Genomic DNA, 18000 nt, shown 5'->3' with positions numbered 1-18000 from the left:
AGTAAGCCTCTCAAAAATGGCTTCTTTGCAGATATCAGCATATGTAGTCACCACATATTTTAAAAGCAAAGATTAGAGTTTTTCCTTCTAGTAACAGAGACTAAAACAAATATAAAGAAAATCAGCTTTGCGTCAGATAGGGCTACTCACAACTGCATCATGAAGCGTAAGGAATATCTCAAATGTGAAAATAGGACAGTTGACAGGACTACTGCCAATTGTAAGCAGCACTAGTGGAAGAAATAGATAATTGAGATCTTAAAATGGTTCTGAATTATTATGTATGCTAACTCTACTTACTTTAAGAACAAAAAATAGCATTGGTTAACATAAGACAGTAAACAGCTAGGGGGAAGCCATAGCACCCAGAATTTCTTTCTTCCTCTATACAACTTTTCAAAGTAGTGTCATTTTCCTTCATAAAGTAAGGGGTGAGCTTTTAAGTTCCCACACAGGTTTTTGCTATATAATAAATAAAAAAGGACAAATGAAACAATCTGAACCAGATGACATATAGAAAGCTATATGGTAATTTGGAGAAATATATTTACTGCAGAATATGTTTGTAATTCTTTTAGGCACTTCCTACTGGTAAAGGAAAAAAATATTCACCACAAAAAGAGGTGAATATTTTCTGCCAATTAGTAGTATAAAGCTGTTACTTACAAATCATAAACCAACTGAAAGATGTTACCATATATAAATATGCAGAGGTATCAAATTTCATAATTAGATCTCTATCCATATGACATAGTTGCTTGAATAAGACTGTTGACTAAAATATAAAGAGAATTTAAGTAATGAGATAAAGACATTAAGTATTCAAAGAGATAAAGATATTAGGTCAATAATTACAGGTATTAAAAGTAAATTGGCTGAACCTTCTAAACCACAGAACATAAATTCTGTTTAGCAGACTCTGTTGAATGCCCTGGAAGATAGAATGAAACACTAGGAAACTTCGCTGAGAAGCTCTAGAATAAAAAGTCAGCAATGAGCTAATACATTCTTTAACAACATTAGGCTCTCATGAACAAGCGTATGCCATCAAAGAATTCATGAGCTAGAAGAATAACACTAGAACAGAGCCTCAGAGACATCGTTAGCAAGTAAACTGCTGGAAAAGAAGTGAACCAACAGACAAAAAGATCGTAATGAGACCTCTGCAACTACATTCTGTGAGGTTCAGGAGCTTTGCTTTGAATTACATGTAGTTTCACCATGTTCCCACCATGCTAGTGTTCCAGAGCTGTTCAGGCATCGCTCACTGGTTGGGACTGTTAAATCTACATTTTAGGGTGGAAATTATTTAGTAAGCATCAGATTTTCAGTTTCCATTTTAATTTCCTCAAAAATAATTTTATTTCAAAAGCACCAAAATAATTTTTTGATCAACATGCAGTAAGAGGGACAATAATGGAAACCACATTACTAGCCGGAATTAAAACAGGAATACAGGCTCATATATTGTAAGTGCTTATTTTTGTTTGTCAATTAAGAGGAAAACTTAGCTGAGGGAATAGATTAGAACAAAGCTGATGTACATATACTGTTATTTAGAAATCTTGCTTTGAGACACTGGTCAAAGGTGTAGATGAGAGAGTAAACCATCTGCCTAGAACTAAATATATGTAGTGTGACTGGTAACTGTAGTGGATGGTCTCTAACTTCAAGCCAAAGACTCAAGCAAAAATGCTGTAGTTCATCTGAAGATAAAGGCAAGAGGCCTACCATGCAAAAAGGTGTATCAGAGAGTAAGAAAACACAAATTAACCTGAAAGTCACGTTGATGACAATAGCATGTTTTTTGGTAATGCTGAATGGAAGCTTGTGATTTCCCCATTTAAGTTTCACATGACACACTACCATAAGATAATAGATAGCTTCAAAGAAAAATAAAGCCAGTAATTCACTCAAGAGACTGCACTTGTGTGATAAACAACAAGAGAACAGTGCTTGGGCAGCTTTGATAAACGGTGACTAAGCTCTAGGCATAAAATCAGCTGTGTATTACAAAGATGAGTGAATAGTGTAGATGAAAGAATAAAAAGGAAAGTCAGCCCTGTTCTTCTGAACCAATGCCAAGATGTTCAGAGCTCCTAAATTATCACATATCCCCAAAATACTCTTTTTCAGAGAACCTTTAAAGTATAAAACCCCACTGACTACCCTTCATTTCTTATATATGATTTTGTTCTTGCTATATCTGAATCCGTTCAAATCCTTTTCATCATCTCTTTATCACACATGCTCAAATACTTATTCAGGCCCGATTCTACGTCCTTTTTTTCTGAAATTTGCCATATTTGCATCCAAGACATTATTTACTCTAAGCAATTAAGCTGGTTTTAATAGCTGCCCTATTTAGTGATTACATCACATTTTGTACATCACTCTGACTATTGCTGAAGGAAAAGTTTACATCTCTTTTGCTTAACAAAACTGATTCAGTTAGTCAAATAAAATTTTTTTGTTATTTGAAAATGGTATCTCCTGACATGTATAGTGCAGATATTTTACACCTTCACCTAGGTAGCTTATGTTCTATGGCACCAATACATCTGCCCTGTGAATGGTGACAGTTAAGTCATCACTGGATATTTAACTGAATTATGAAATCCACCCCTAAATATGCTATGGAAAGAGGGGAGAAGAACACCACAATGAACTTGAACTAAAACTTCCAGAAAAAAAAAAAAGAAATTAAATAGAAGTTGGGAAAAAATGCTTTTCAGCTCTTCAGAGAAAATAAAAAAGCTACATATAACAAATTTTTTTTAAAAAAGCTGAAATCTGATTTTCCATATAAATTTTTGCATTACAATGGATAATAAGTGATTGGAGAAATAAGGTTCAATTACATCTGGGTTTTCATGTGCTTACAGAAACATTTTAAATGCAGCTTTGTTCCTCCTATGATTTTGAAAAGTTTTACTACATTTTTATGCTGAGATAAAACTTTTTACTAAGCACTTAGTTTTCACTGAAATATAATCCCCTAAGATCATATTCTACTATGAATAATTAAATAAGAGAATAGTAAGAAACAGATATTTTGAAATACAGTTCCAAGTTAGGTGTGTAGGTAGAAGACTGGTAATCTGCATTTTCTATATTCTTTTAGAATCCTAATAATCATAACTGGTAAAAAAAAAACCTTTATATGAGAAAACGTCATGTTTCCAGGAACAGTCTCACTGTCAGGTGATATTATTTGATCCATACCTCGTTCTTGAACACACTGCTCACTTCAGGATATACTTCTGAGAACTATATTAATGGCATGCTATCACAAATTGAATCAGAAAACTTTTAAGTAGTCCTATGTTGGCTAGAAATTATCAATTTACTATTTTTTCTGATTTGGCACAGTTCTCTTTGTAATCAATGTACTTCTTTATTAACTCAGGATCTGAGGCATATTAGTACTTCTGGGCTTTGTCTTATTTTTCATTCCCATGTGAAAGATGGCTGATAAAATTAGTGAAGCATGACTCTCAGTTTTTAATCTAGAAGGGTTTCTTGTTTTATACACAGAAGATCTCCTTTTATATTCATATTTAATAATGTTCTTTCACAACCTCTTTAATTTCCTGTTCATTTTCATGCAATATGCCATTATAATGTATTTAGTTTTGTTAAAGTGGCTTAAAGTGAGGTTATGAAGAACTGATTAGACACCTGCGTATCTCTTAACACAGCAAAATTTCCACATTCAAAAAAGTTCTCCCAGGGTTCAGTAGCCATTTATAAGTTTTCATTAAAGTAATCTGAAGTTGTACTGTTTCTTTCAAAGAAGTTACTATATCCTGTGAACTTAAACTGTGACTTTCTTGACCATGTATGATCCAATTGAATATTAGTCCAGAAATTTTGCACATGTATGCATATATATAGATTTGACAGTTGCCTACTATGGAGACTAATAAGCATATTGAAAAGTCAAAATATGTCTTTGACTGCTACTGATTTAAGTGTATAAAAATGGTTTGTCTTTTTTTTGAGGGAATCTGGAAAGCTCTGAGAAAAGGTAGATTTAAAAAAAAATCATGCTTTTGAAGATGAAGTAAATAATATAATTTTCTTAAGGTTCTAAAACATGTATCTTTGGTGACTAGGATCTCACCATCACCATTAGATAGAACTATTCCATCTTCCTTTGTAGAGACCTCTGGACAGATTGTTGACAATGGAAGTAAAATGTCTGTTCTGTCATCAGGTAACTAACTGGGGCATGACAGCTGAGATCTTGCGTTTCTTGGCAAAAGAGTATGAAATTCTTCCAGATTTCTTCTGCTGAAATCCCATTATTAACCTGCTAAGCATATAAGCTTCTTAAACTTCCTTTTAAAGTTCACATGAAGAGGAATTTCTTGCAAGCACCTGTCCAAAGCTAATTTATCTAGGGTATAAAAGCATACATGTGAGGTTGATTAACTATACCAAAACTACATTAAATGAAGTGGGTCTTCAAGAGGCTAAGAAAAGTCTCCTTGCAAGGCAGAAAATTCTTCTTCCATCTTCTTTAAGAAAACACAGTGAAAGGAACAACAGTCAGGCCAGAAGAGGAGATACCCATTTTCAAAACATGGCTAGGGGAGATTTCAAGCCATGAAGAATACTACATCTTCATGAGCACAGAATGCTGAGAACAGCCCAGCTGGTAACTCAGAACCACGCAGCTGCTCACTCACTCCTCCCCCTTCTTCCCCTCCCTCTCCCAGAGTGATGGGAGGAGAATCAAAAGAATGTCAACTCCACGGGTTAAGATAAGAACAGTCCAGTAGCTAAGGTATAACACAAAACTACTACTGCTACCACCAATAATAATAATGAGAAGGGAAATAAAAAGGGGAGAGAATATAAAACTAAAAGAGGAAAAGGAAAAGAAAACAATAAACACAAGTGATGCACAATACAATTGCTCACCACCCACTGACCAATACCCAGCCTGACCCGAGCAGTGATCTGGGCCTTCTGGGTAACTCCCCCCAGTTTATATACTAGGCATGATGTGCTGTGGTATGGAATACCCCTTTGGCTAGTTTGGGTCAGGTGTCCTGTCTCTGCTTTCTCCTGGCTTCTTGTGCCCCTCCTCTCTGGCAGAGCATGAGATTGAAAAGTCCTTAATGGAAGTAAACATTACTTAGCAACAACTAAAAACATCTGTGTGTTATCAGCGTTTTTCTCAGACTAAAGTCAAAAACACAGCACAGTACCAGCTACTAAGAAGGAGAAAAATAACTGTTACAGCTGAACCCAGGACAACTGTATTGCAAGGTAATAGCCTCAAAAATCAAAATGCTTCTGGAGTAATGTGCTGATGTTGTCGCACAGGGCTGTTTTAGTTTGTACAGCTATGGAAACATGCTGAATAAACCAAATAGCAGAATATAGAGAGAAAGGATTGTTTCATTCTAGGATATTTAAGTGCGTATTTGACATAAGAAATAGTATGAAGTCTGCACTCAGTCTAGTAGGTAACAATAACTACTGACATATCTAGAAACCCCTTTTCACAGCATAACAGATGGAGAAATGAAAAGGCGCAAAATAACTGGGAAAGGTTGCTAGCTAAAAAAATAATTAAAAAAAATAATTTTCTGAATTCATTCATTCAAACCACAGAGTAATTAACACTTTGTATATTGGAATATGCTCAAAGAGAAGCCAGCTTATCTCTTTCTTATCAGTGAAGCAGAAAGGAAGCACATTTATGTCAATATATTTAAGTTATTGTTTTATATATTACCTTTTACTTACATAAGTCTGGCAAACTAGTTGTAAAATGCACTTTCCATAGGAAGTAGGTTTATTGTCTATAACAATAATATTGTTATAGAGTAGGCAATATGTCTGCAATACATACATCAGGAAATTAAAGAGACAAGAGGTCATTCGATGTCCCTAAGGCAAAATGGCATAGAACAGTTCACATTTGCATATTTAAACTCCCTTACCTACCAAACAAGTGTGGCAACATTCAGATTGCCCATCTGGCATGGCTTCTGGCCCCTGCCAGCCCCTGAAATGCATCTGGGCATTGTCTGGGGTAACACAATGATAGGGGCTAGAAACTTCCCAGTGTAAGTAACTGTGGGCCAAAAAACATGCCTCTTAACTGGTCCTGTTTAGCCTACTGATTTAGTGGTTGATTCAGATTAATTGTATGGAAGAAGCTAACAGGGAATGGGTAGTTTGAATACACTTATAATGCCTCTTAAATCTTCCAATTTAAACTTCTAGAGAAGAATAAAAAAGTCTACCTTATATCTAGAAAGCAGTATCTCCCTAATATAAAAAATCTGCATATATATCTTCTTGTCCTATGTGGTTAGGATGGCTAGCATATCCAAACTAAACATTTAAAATATTTTATGTCTTTAAAACATGTTTATGTCTGAATATGTGTTAGTAGTAATATTACTATACTTGGTATCCAACTGGAAAACTGATGGAAGTATGTTAGAAGAGAAAGTGTCTTACCAATAATATAATACACAAAGAAAAATCTATTTTTCCTCAAACCTAGAGAAGATAACAACCACAATCTCAGTCTGATTTAAAGTCTAGAGCACTGTAAGAGTAAAGTTTCAAATGTATTTTTCACATACCTAGTTTCAGTGCAGGCATTAGCAGCCATTGATCAACCTGTACGCTTAAGAGATTCACAGAATCATAGAATTATAGAACAATTAGGGTTGGAAAGGACCTGCAGCTCTTCTAGTTCCAACCCCCCTGCCATTTAAACGTTAAGGCTCTCCACACAAACAAAAAGAAACCTGCCCCGGCCATTTAATACTGTTTCAAGGTAGACTAGTTTTGATGGTTGCCTACTTGTAAGATGTTCTGTAATTTGGGATGTTGGCAAACTAATTTATTTTTTCTGAAGTGTAAATGGAAAATGAATTCATCTAAGCCACATAGCTTGAACAAATTTCTTCTCATAAATATTTATTTTCTACTCCAATCTACCATTTGTTAGGAATGGGACTCACTTCACAGACAGGAAAGAGGACATTAGTCTTCTGAAAGGAAAAATAAGTTGTTGTCCAGTTGTCTGGTCAGGTGTTTGCTTTGATTTCTATTGATCAGATTTTCAATTTTTTTTTTTGTACCCAGTGATCAAGGTCTACAGACTCTGAAAGCTCTTTCTATAAATTGTCCCAAATGAAGTAGAATGAACTTCTATTCTATTTAATGTTTTCTAAATGATGAGACAAGCCAATTTATGAGGAGTAATTATACCATATAATGTGTCTAGACAAACTATGAAATTTATACACCTGTGCTCTGAAGATTTTCAGGTTAACATCCACTGGGTTTAGGCAGACATAGCTAAATTGTGTCACAGTTATGCCCTATATTGTTTAAAAAAAAACCATAATGTCAGAATTTATTTCACTATTACATGACAAAGTATCAGATTATTATCTGGGAAGGTAATATAGGTAAGAATTAAGATAGAAGTCCAGGGTTACTAATGGGTACACTTAGTAGTGTATTAGTCAACTTAGAGATGAAGCATAACAGAAAAGTCTGTCTTCATATTTCATTAAACCCACTGAACAGCCAAACTTTTGCTTGAGTTTTCACTTCTAATACATTTTAAGTCTTCTAAAAGTTAAAATTAAGTAATAATTCAAGAATGGCCATTTGACTACAGCAGGAAGTATTTAGCCAGTATTTGTTAAGACTGATATAGTTTTCTAGTAAGAGAAAACATAAAACTCAATATACAAGAGGTAATGTACTCAACAGAAGACTTATTACGAGAAAGCTAATACTCGGTATTTTAAAATCGGCAATTGTCAGGAATAAATATATTTTGAGAATATTTTCACATGGAGTAGATATACAGAATGAAATTTTAAATATTGTTAGAGGCTACGGAAATAAATAAAATATTATTAGATATTAATTACTCTATAATTCTTTACAAGGCAAAAGCTAGATATGCTTAAATATGTTTTAGTCTTTGATGGCATATCATATGTTATTAGGGATTAAATGAGAAAATACACACTTAAAAACTGGCATTTCAGAAGATGCAAATATTGCAGTTTGTTTCATAGACAGTCTTAACTTTTATGAACCCTGTGCAATGCACAGTTTGTGAAGTACAGTAGTGTAAAGTAACTTGAATAATTTGCAACAAAATACAAAAGTAGTGCACACACCACTACAGGAAGCATTGCCTTTCAAAGTTGGTCTTGGAGAGATACCACATTACAGTGAATCAGGGGAGTTTTAACTAATGGATTAGCAGTTGGCTATCAGAGGCCTAAAATCTGTTCAAACAAGGTGCTGTTTAACTGGGAGAAAAGGATGAATAATGAGGAAAACCTAATCAAAAAGTATTTAAAAACAGATATGTGAATACATAATTGTTGACCATTTTTCAGCTACTGGACAACTGCACCTGCAAATGGTGCAACAAACTGTGGGACTTGAAAAAGAAAATAATCTCTTTTCATAACAGGAATTTTCACCTTCATAGATTATGGAGAAATACCTTTAACAATTTCCATAAAACCTCCTAAATAAGAGAAGTATAGTTGAAGCCAAAATTCTTTGTCTAATATTTGATGAATGTGGTTTTTAATTTTAATTTTAGGAGAAATCACACAGAAACTTTTCAGCTATTACGAGAACTTTCCAGTACAAGAAAGGACATGCTGGAAAGAGTCCAATGAAGGGACACGAAGATGACAAAGAGACCGATGCTCATGTGAGGAAAAGTTGAGAGGGCTGGGGCTGTTTAGCCTAGAGAAGAAAAGACTCCAGCAGGAACTTATCTATTTAGATATCTGATGAATATCAGATAGAAAAAGAAGATGGAGCCAGACACTTCCCAGTGGTATCCTGTCAGCTTTACTGTGAGGTGGTAAAACACTGGCATGGGTATCCCAGAGAGATGGTGGAGTCACCATCCTTGGAAATGTTCAAAACCCAACTGAACACAGCCCCAAGCATGCTTACACAGATGACCCTGCATTAAGGAGCGAGCCTGGACTAGACGATCTCTAGAGTTTCTTGCCAACCTCATCCATCCTGTGATTCTGTATTAGTCTCAATAAAATATGTGTGCTCTAAGCAGCAAGCATATACGGAACTAAGATTTATGCTGAGCATGTTGACCAAGGCCAACTAGAGAAATGTCTATGATTTTTTTTCATATATAGGCTAGTGAATGACAAGTATATCACAAAGCTATTCAAACACAATCAGAAAAATCTTAGTATGTCAAGTACAACTTTTCATCAATCTACCTGTGAATACAGCACTGTAAAATGTTACATTATATTGAATTACAAACTAGCAACACTGGCTACGTGTTCCAGCTTAACAGGTGTAAAATGTGCAAATAAAGGTCTTTTGGCTGTGGGCACTGATTTCCAGAATTACAGTCACTGGAGTGCTGAAAGATAACTATTTATATGAAAGGGCAGTAATCATCATATTGATCATGTATCTCCTATATGATTTATTCTGTCTCACACAGCATGATTTCATATGTCAAATATGAAATGTAATGACCTGGAAAGGTTGCTTACAGTCCATCAATGCCAGTAATCTATCCCTACAAAATATTTTTATTGTCCTAATAATCAAAATGACAAAGTGGTCATACATACAGTACATTAACATACTTTGATGTCATCGCTTACGCACTGCCACTGATTTGTAATCCTCTATCAGATGATGTAGACATCTCCCAAGGACACCATGGGTGCTTATGGGTAAGTATGGGCAAGTATGCGCTCAAGCATGTAACTGCTTTTGAGCTTTTAGTCTCTGCATTGTCTCTAGTGCAGCACTGTTCAGAGACCCCCAAGGATGTCTTGTACCAGCTGGAATACCTGTATTACACACTACTGATTACATGATAGCTCCATATATGAGAAACTGAAATAATTAACTCTGTCTGTACAAGGCTGTGCAGCTTCTGGCTCTAAACCCTGTTCTTTGGGAACTGCACCTTGGATATCTCTACCCAACCTGCAGACAACATAGGAGGAACAAAAAATGTGATCATCTAGCCCTACCTGAGGTGCAAAAGGCAGAAAAGAGTTTGTTGAGATCTGTCTGTCCACAGAAATGTCTTTGACAGCTGTTTGGACAGCTTCCAGAGTTTTCATTGATTAATAAAACTGTTTGAGAGCAGAAGTGGAAGAAGACCCACATTTAGCTACATGCCAAAATTGCCATTCCAGCTTGAAAGATGCCCTGGCTAGTTCTTTCTTAGGCTGGAGGTTTTGAGGAGGAAAACCAGCCCAGAAATGAGTATCAGAAGCAATTGGGCAAAACCCTGCCAAACTTGATTTCCTCCCCCTTGAGTCCTATACGGTTACTCAACAGTATCCCATCTTTGACAGAAACAATATTTGACTGAGGTGTTTAAATTATATTTTGGATTATGTAAATTAAAACATTAATTTTAATTTCTTGAAAATTATTTATGATAATTATTTTCTCTTATAAGATATTATACTTTAAGCTAATAGTTAAATTATTGATTATTAAATTAATTATTTAAATACAATTATATTTACATCATTATATTTACACTGTTTAACTTATGAGTATAAATATATTTAAAAGAATTATGGGTGAAAGGGACAAATATAGACAGATTTACCAAATAGGATGAAGGATCAGCTTCATACTGCTGAAAAGAAAAATGAACTACAGAGGAGAGCTGAATTTCTGAAAGAAATGGTGCTTGTCAGATCTTTGAGAGGCAGGTCTGGAAAAGAGGAAGAGGCAGAAACATGGAGGACTGTATTTTGCTCCCAGCAGTCACAGTGGAATATACAGTCAAAATGTAGAGAACTATTTAGAAATTTAGTTCTTCTCTTTCCCTGTCTACTTTAGTCTAGTTTGCCACCAGAAAGAATGATCTAGCCTCGACGAAAGTACACTTATTGGATGTCACCATCTGTTAGATCCAATAGAAAACTACCGACTTCTTTTTTTTTTTTTTTTCCAAAAAAAAAACCCTAATATTTTTAAAAAATTAAGTGGTTCCATGGGACTTCCCATCTAAAGCTTGGGCTCACTTGCGGCAGGATTGTCATAACCCCCTTCCTGAGGCCTCTGCACTAAGAGTTTCACTATTACAAAAAATGTCTGGTAGATTGTCCTGGTTTCAGCTATAGCAGTCATTTTTTCTCCGTCTTAGTAGCTGGTGCAATGCTGTGTTTTTTAACTTTCAGCCTGAGAACAACGCTGATAACACCGATGGTTTTAGTTGTTGCTAAGTAATGTTTACTCTGACCAAGGACTTTCTCAGTCTCATGCTTTGTCAGGGAGGAGGGGAAGCCGGGCGGAAGCAGAGACAGGACACCTGACCCAAACTAGCCAAAGGGGTATTCCATACCATGGCGCATCATGCCCAGTATATAAACCGGGGGGAGTTACCCGGAAGGCCGGATCACTGCTTGGGTCGGGCTGGGTATCTGTTGGCGGGTGGTGAGCAACTGTATCCTCTCCCCTTGTTAGTTCACTAATCTTTATTATCACTGGTGGTAGCAGTAGTGGTTTTGTATTATACCTTAGTTAGGGGACTGCTCTTATCTCAACCTGTGGGAGTTACATTCTTCCCATTCTCCTCCCCATTCCTCCAGGAGCGGGGGGAGGAAGAAGTGGGAGGGTGTGAGCAAGCAGCTGTGTGGTTCTGAGTTACCGGCTGGGCTCAAACCACGACAGTTCTTTTTGGCGCCCAACGTGGGGCTCGAAAGGTTGAGATAGCGACAGATCTGATCAGAGTGTGTCTAATCATATTTGTGATAACCACTCATTGTTACTACTCGTCACAATGGTGATTATTTGGCTCTCAGACTTGTTGCGCTTGATCTCAGAGTTTCAGCATGTTGTACCTTACTTACAGCCACTATTTGCTGTTTTAGTGTTTATCAGCTGGGGGGCCTGGGCTAAGGTACTTGTTTCACTGTACTTCATGGTAATGACTTGTAATACAATAGACTCATTGATCATGAAACTGGTCTGTGCTTCCAGCTTGCCATCGCCGCTATACATTGGGAGGTATATAACGAAATATTTAAGCAATTGCATATCTTTTTTTTTTTCCTCGGGGGGTCAACCTATGAAGGAGGCATTCCCTTACACCCCTCGTTCCCCCACCAGCTTATTTGCAACAGCAGTTGAGAGTTCTGAAGGTTTTGGATGGCCTTTGAATACCCTTGAGACCTGCCTGCTGATTGTGCTGGGGATCAGCATGTTGGCAAACATACGGAGTGTGTTTTACCCACAGCCATCCCACCCTGGGAACACCCTATTTCGTCTGATCTCGAAAGTTAAGCAGAATCGGGTTCAAATCTGGTCTAGGGTTAGATGACGATATAGGAGGACCACCTAGAGATTTTCCCTGAGGCTGGACAGTCATGAGTGGCAGGGTGTGTGGGATAGTATGGGCAAGTATCTAGGCCAGTGGGCCCCTCCAGTGCTTTGGAACTTCACCACTGAACAAGTGCAACATCCGGAAAAACTAGTAAAACGCTTAAACGAGGTGTGCTGTCGTCCTGGTTATACCAGAGAGGGACAACTCACTGCAATGTGCTGGGGCTTAGCCTATGCCTACAGAGCCCTGCTCAACACTATCCAGCACCTTCAAAGGGAAAAAAATGTCTCTGGATCTGATGGCAAAGCAACAGACATTGCAGCTACTCCAACTACAAGCATAGCAGCTACTCAAACCCGCATCACAACAGACAATGCAGCTACTCCAAGTACAGCAGCTACATCAACCCCAGTGACAAGCACAACAGCTACTCAAACCCCGACAGCAACAGGCAATGCAGCTACTCCAAGCACTGCAGCTACACCAACCCCAGCGACAAGCACAGCAGCTACTCAAACCTCGACAGAAACAATGTGGCTACCCCAAGCACGGCGGCTACACCAACTCCAGTGACAAGCGCAGCAACTGCTCAAACCCTGGCAACAGATATTGCAGCCTCTCCAATCCTAGTGGCAGCCACTGCAGCCACTCCAACCACAGTGACAAACACTGCAGCTAAACTAAATGGCCAGTTTGTGACAATGTCTGTTGCCCCTGTAAGCAAAAACAAACGAGAGGCAGAAAGAGCAACCTGTGAAGCAAAGAAAGATGAAGACCCAATGCCATTACCACACGGAACAACATTTGAACAAGAGTTACTACTACATGGATCAGAGGAAGAGGAAGAAGAAGAAGAGGTCACTTCTTGACCCCGGACCTCAACCGAGCTGCTGAATATGCGAAAAGATTTCACCCGTCTTCCAGGGGAGCACATTGTCACCTGGTTGCTCTGATGCTGGAACAATGGGGCCGACGGTCACGAACTAGAAGGTAGGGAAGCCAAGCAGCTGGGATCACTTGCTAGGGAAGGAGGAATTGACAAAGGGATTGCAAGAGAGAAGCGAGCCCTCAGTCTTTGGAGGCGGCTCCCGGCAGCTGTGGAGGAAAGGTTTCCCTACAAAGATGATATTACGAGTCGCTCAGCCAACTGGACCATGATAGAGAAAGGCATCCAGTCCCTGAGGGAATCAGCCATTCTAGAGATGATCTATCATAGGCCGGATGCCAGAAAAACATCCGTAGATCCAGATGAAGTCGAATGTACACGACCCATCTGGTGGAAACTTACACTGAGCGCACCATCATCATATGCCCACACATTGGCATCAATGACCTGGAATGGCGGAATATCACCAACAGTGGGTTACCTGATTCGTCAACTCCGAGAGTTCGAAGACAATCTCACCCCTTCCATCATTTCAGCTGTGGAAGAACTGTCCCAGGAGTTCAAACAATTGAGAGACGATTTATCCGATCTATCCAGCTCCCCACGCGTATCAACCCATGTCTCAGCTATTAACAGAAGGCGCCCTACTGTTCGAGAAAGAAAATATAGGAGGTACACGCCACAGGCCACCCTGTGGTTTTACCTGCGGGGTCACGGAGAAGACATGAGAAAGTGGGATGGAAAACCTACTTCAGCTCTGGAGCAACGGGTGCGTGAACTGAAGAGGAGAACAATGGTCAAGGATGATCCTCGCAGGAAAGCTGCTGCTCCAGTCTCTGGTGAGCAGTTTCCCAGATGGAGTGAAAGAGCTGATTTTACTCCAGCTCCTGTGATAAGGAATACTAATCCCTTTCTACAAGACAGAAGTGGAGAATTTTATGATCACTATTAGAGGGGGCCCTGCCTCCAGCCAGGTGGAGGAGAGGGATAATCGGGTTTACTGGACTGTGTGGGTCAGATGGCCTGGCACATCAGTCCCACAGAAGTATAAGGCTCTAGTAGATACCGGTGCACAGTGTACCCTGATGCCATCAAGGTATCAAGGGATGAAACCCATTTATATTTCTGGAGTGACAGGAGGATCCCAAGAGCTGACTGTACTGGAAGCTGAAATCAGCCTGACTGGGAGGAAGTGGCAAAAGCACCCCATTGTGACTGGTCCAGGGGCTCCATGCACCCTTGACATAGGCTATCTCAGGAGAGGGTGCTTCCAAGACCCAAAAGGGTATAGGTGGGCTTTTGGTATTGCTGCCTTGGAGACAGAGGAAATTAAGCAGCTGTCCACCTTGCCTGGTCTCTCAGAGGATCCTTCTCTTGAGGGGTTGCTTTTGCTCAGGGACCTGGATATACTTGGTGGGTAATGCAGGAAGATGGGGAAGTCCGATGTGTATCTCAAGGGAATTTAATTTTGGGGGAAAACAGCCAATGAACTCAATCATATGCTGTTGCCTGCTCTATAACACTTTTATAGCCCACCAGCTAGATATCTTCAGGTGGCCAGCAACAGACCCTGGCTTCCCTCTGATCATCACCTCAAGAATGAATTTTGAGGAAACCAGACGAGCTCAGCAGTGACCAGACGAGTTTGGCGGTGTCATCAGCAGGCAACAGCCCAACACTACACACCATCCTTCCTGCCCTGAAAGACTATTACAAGAGATGGAGCCTGACATCATGGACTGGATGAATTCAGCAATTTTATAGGGATTGGTCCTTGGACTAGGGAATGATATATTTTTCTTTGTGTGTGGGTGTGGGTGTATATATATGTGTATATATGGGGCGATGGTGTGTTGAGAGATGTGGGATCTGAGCATGACGTGAATGGTATGGAATAAGGGGTGGATACTGTCCTGGGTTCAGCTATAGCAGTCATTTTTTCTCCATCTTAGTAGCTGGTGCAGTGCTGTGGTTTTTAACTTTCAGCCTGGGAACAACGCTGATAACACCGATCGTTTTAGTTGTTGCTAAGTAATGTTTACTCCGACCAAGGACTTTCTCAGTCTCATGCTTTGTCAGGGAGGAGGGGAAGCCGGGAGGAAGCAGAGACAGGATACCTGAGCCAAACTAGCCAAAGTAGTATTCCATACCACAGCACGTCATGCCCAGTATATAAACCGGGGGGAGTTACCCGGAAGGCCCAGATCACTGCTCGGGTCGGGCTGGGTATCGGTTGGCGGGTGGTGAGCAGTCGTATCCTTCCTCTTGTTATTTCCCTTATCGTTATTATCATTGGTGGTAGCAGTAGTGGTTTTGTATTATACCTTAGTTATGGGACTGCTCTTATCACAACCCGTGGGAGTTACATTCTTTCAATTTTCCTCCTCATCCCTCCGGGAGCGGGGGGAGGAAGCAGGAGGGGAGTGAGCGAGCGGCTGCGTGGTTCTGAGTTACCGGCTGGGCTCAAACCACGACATAGATACATATGAACCTTACTGTATCAAAATGTAGGTTTATAATTTTAGAGAAAAATTCATCTAGAACATTTTTTTCCTCTAAAGAGTTGATATTTTTATAAAATTATTTCCCTGTTAAATGTTCAGCAGCCAACTGGAAGATTTGGTCACTCTTTTTAATAATGTTCAGACTATCCTTTAATGTTTTTGACCTTTTTCCTCCAAAATGCATTTATTTAACACATTCCCTTTGAAAATAAGTCAAAATCTACCACAAAATGGCAGTTCATTAGCTGAATTAGAAGAAAAAGAAACAAATCTAGAGAGAAAGAGCCTCTAATCTGGGACAGAAATGCAAGTTGTACTTTATTAGTGTCATTTCTTTGCTACTTTTAGCCTGAAGAGGTTCCCTCTAGATAGGAGGCCAGTAAAAGAAAACAAAAGAACCTCTAATAAAAAAAGGTCTTTGATACCCATCTAAAGATGAAAACTCAACTGAAAAATATGGGTATCAATTTTCTATTTAGTCTTTGAAGCATTTTTGTTGCTGAAACTGCAACAGTACTCAAAATGGTATCACTGCTTTTTACTATGCTGGCTCTAAATAAAAGGATACACTTTTTTCTGAAGAGCTGGTGGTATTTGCAAAATGAGGCTGTTTTTTATGCAGAACTGTAAAACCTTATCATATATTAAATCATTTAAAGTAAAGTAAGCTTTTTGATGGATATTTTGTGGTTTACTTGTTTATTTATATGCATGCATATTTACTCGACAAAAAGCCACTGAATTCCTATTTAACCACAACATAAGGAAGATAACCCTGGGGAAAAAAACAAAACAAAACAAAACAAAAAACTCCAAGCATGGGTTAGGCCAGACCAATAAATTAATCTAGAAAAAGTAAAATTGAAGATATGATTGGTGTTGATATGACATTTGCTGCTCTACCAAATCTAGTATGAACAAAAACTGACAAGCACCTAGATCACAGCACATGGCTCCCCAAGATATTTTCCTGTGTTCCAGAGTGTCATGGCATAGGTATCTGCATCCAAACCAGATTTATTTGCAGATAATCAGATGCTAACTGCATATAATTCTCATTACTGTTAGTAAAAGAAAATTAGGTCACCTGATATTAGCAGAATATATACCTAAGTATTTTGATAATTAGAAATAACTAAGTTGATAAGATTAAAATAATCTTTGGGTACTCCACTATAAAGGCATAATTTATGTCTAATTCCCTATGCATATTTACAGTTATATATTAAGGACTCCAGAGGATTTTAGCTTCTTCTAGAGTAATTGAATGCCAAGCATCTTCCAACAATCAAATCTCTTAGAAAGCCTCTTAAACAGCCTAGGAATAGAAGAAGGTAAGATAACACTGCAATAATAAGTCTAATCTCAGAAGAAGGAAAGGGAATAGAAAGGCAACAAGCAATTTTGGTTTGATTAAAATTTTTCAATTTACATATAATGTAAAGGTTATAATTTTGTTTTCATTTATAGTTGGTGGCAAGCTTCATAAAATACTCTAAACCAGGATAGATGTCATTCATTACTTACTGAGTGCCAGCCAGAATAATTCTGTCATAGAACTACTTTACCTAACAAAGATATGTGAATCTCATATAGCCCTTGATGATAGCCTTTTCACTTTAATTTTCTATACATATGATTAAAGAGTGGCAAAACATCTCAAGTGGTGTTTTGTTAATAGCTTTTTTTTTGGAGAGAGAGAGATATTTTTATTTGGAAACTGCTTTTCCATTAGAGGTATTTAAAAAAACCTACTTGAGAGAAATAATTAAAACACACTTGTGGGGGGAAAAAAATAAAATAAAGTGTTTAACACTTTCATTTACGGTTCCCTTTCCAAAGATACTTCTCATTGGAATTTAAAAGTTTTTCTCACTGTAAATGATTTTTCAATGCAGAGTGTGCTCTCCTTTTTACCTTCAATTGAATTCATTTTGGTCTGAAAATTTTAATCCTTAAAATACAGAGGTTTTTCTTAGTATGAAGTACCAATATGTACATCCTAAATATGACTTCTTAAAAGGAAATTAAATGCTCCAAACTTACCATCTGTGTGACGGGCACGTTTCACATGACCACTGGATGACAGCACTTGAAATGGGGGTTCTTTAACTCCACCTGCTGTAAGTGGTCAAAGCAAGTACCTTGAAGAATTAACTCTTTCAGTCTCTCACCATTACCTATGAGGACAATATGTCATGATTTCCTCTGCTCAGATACCTCCTTCACTTGAAACAAGACTGACT

This window comes from Strigops habroptila, chromosome Z (assembly GCF_004027225.2).
Source record: "Strigops habroptila isolate Jane chromosome Z, bStrHab1.2.pri, whole genome shotgun sequence".
In the NCBI taxonomy this organism is placed as follows: Eukaryota; Metazoa; Chordata; class Aves; order Psittaciformes; family Psittacidae; genus Strigops; species Strigops habroptila.
Note: the sequence above shows the minus strand (reverse complement) of the source record.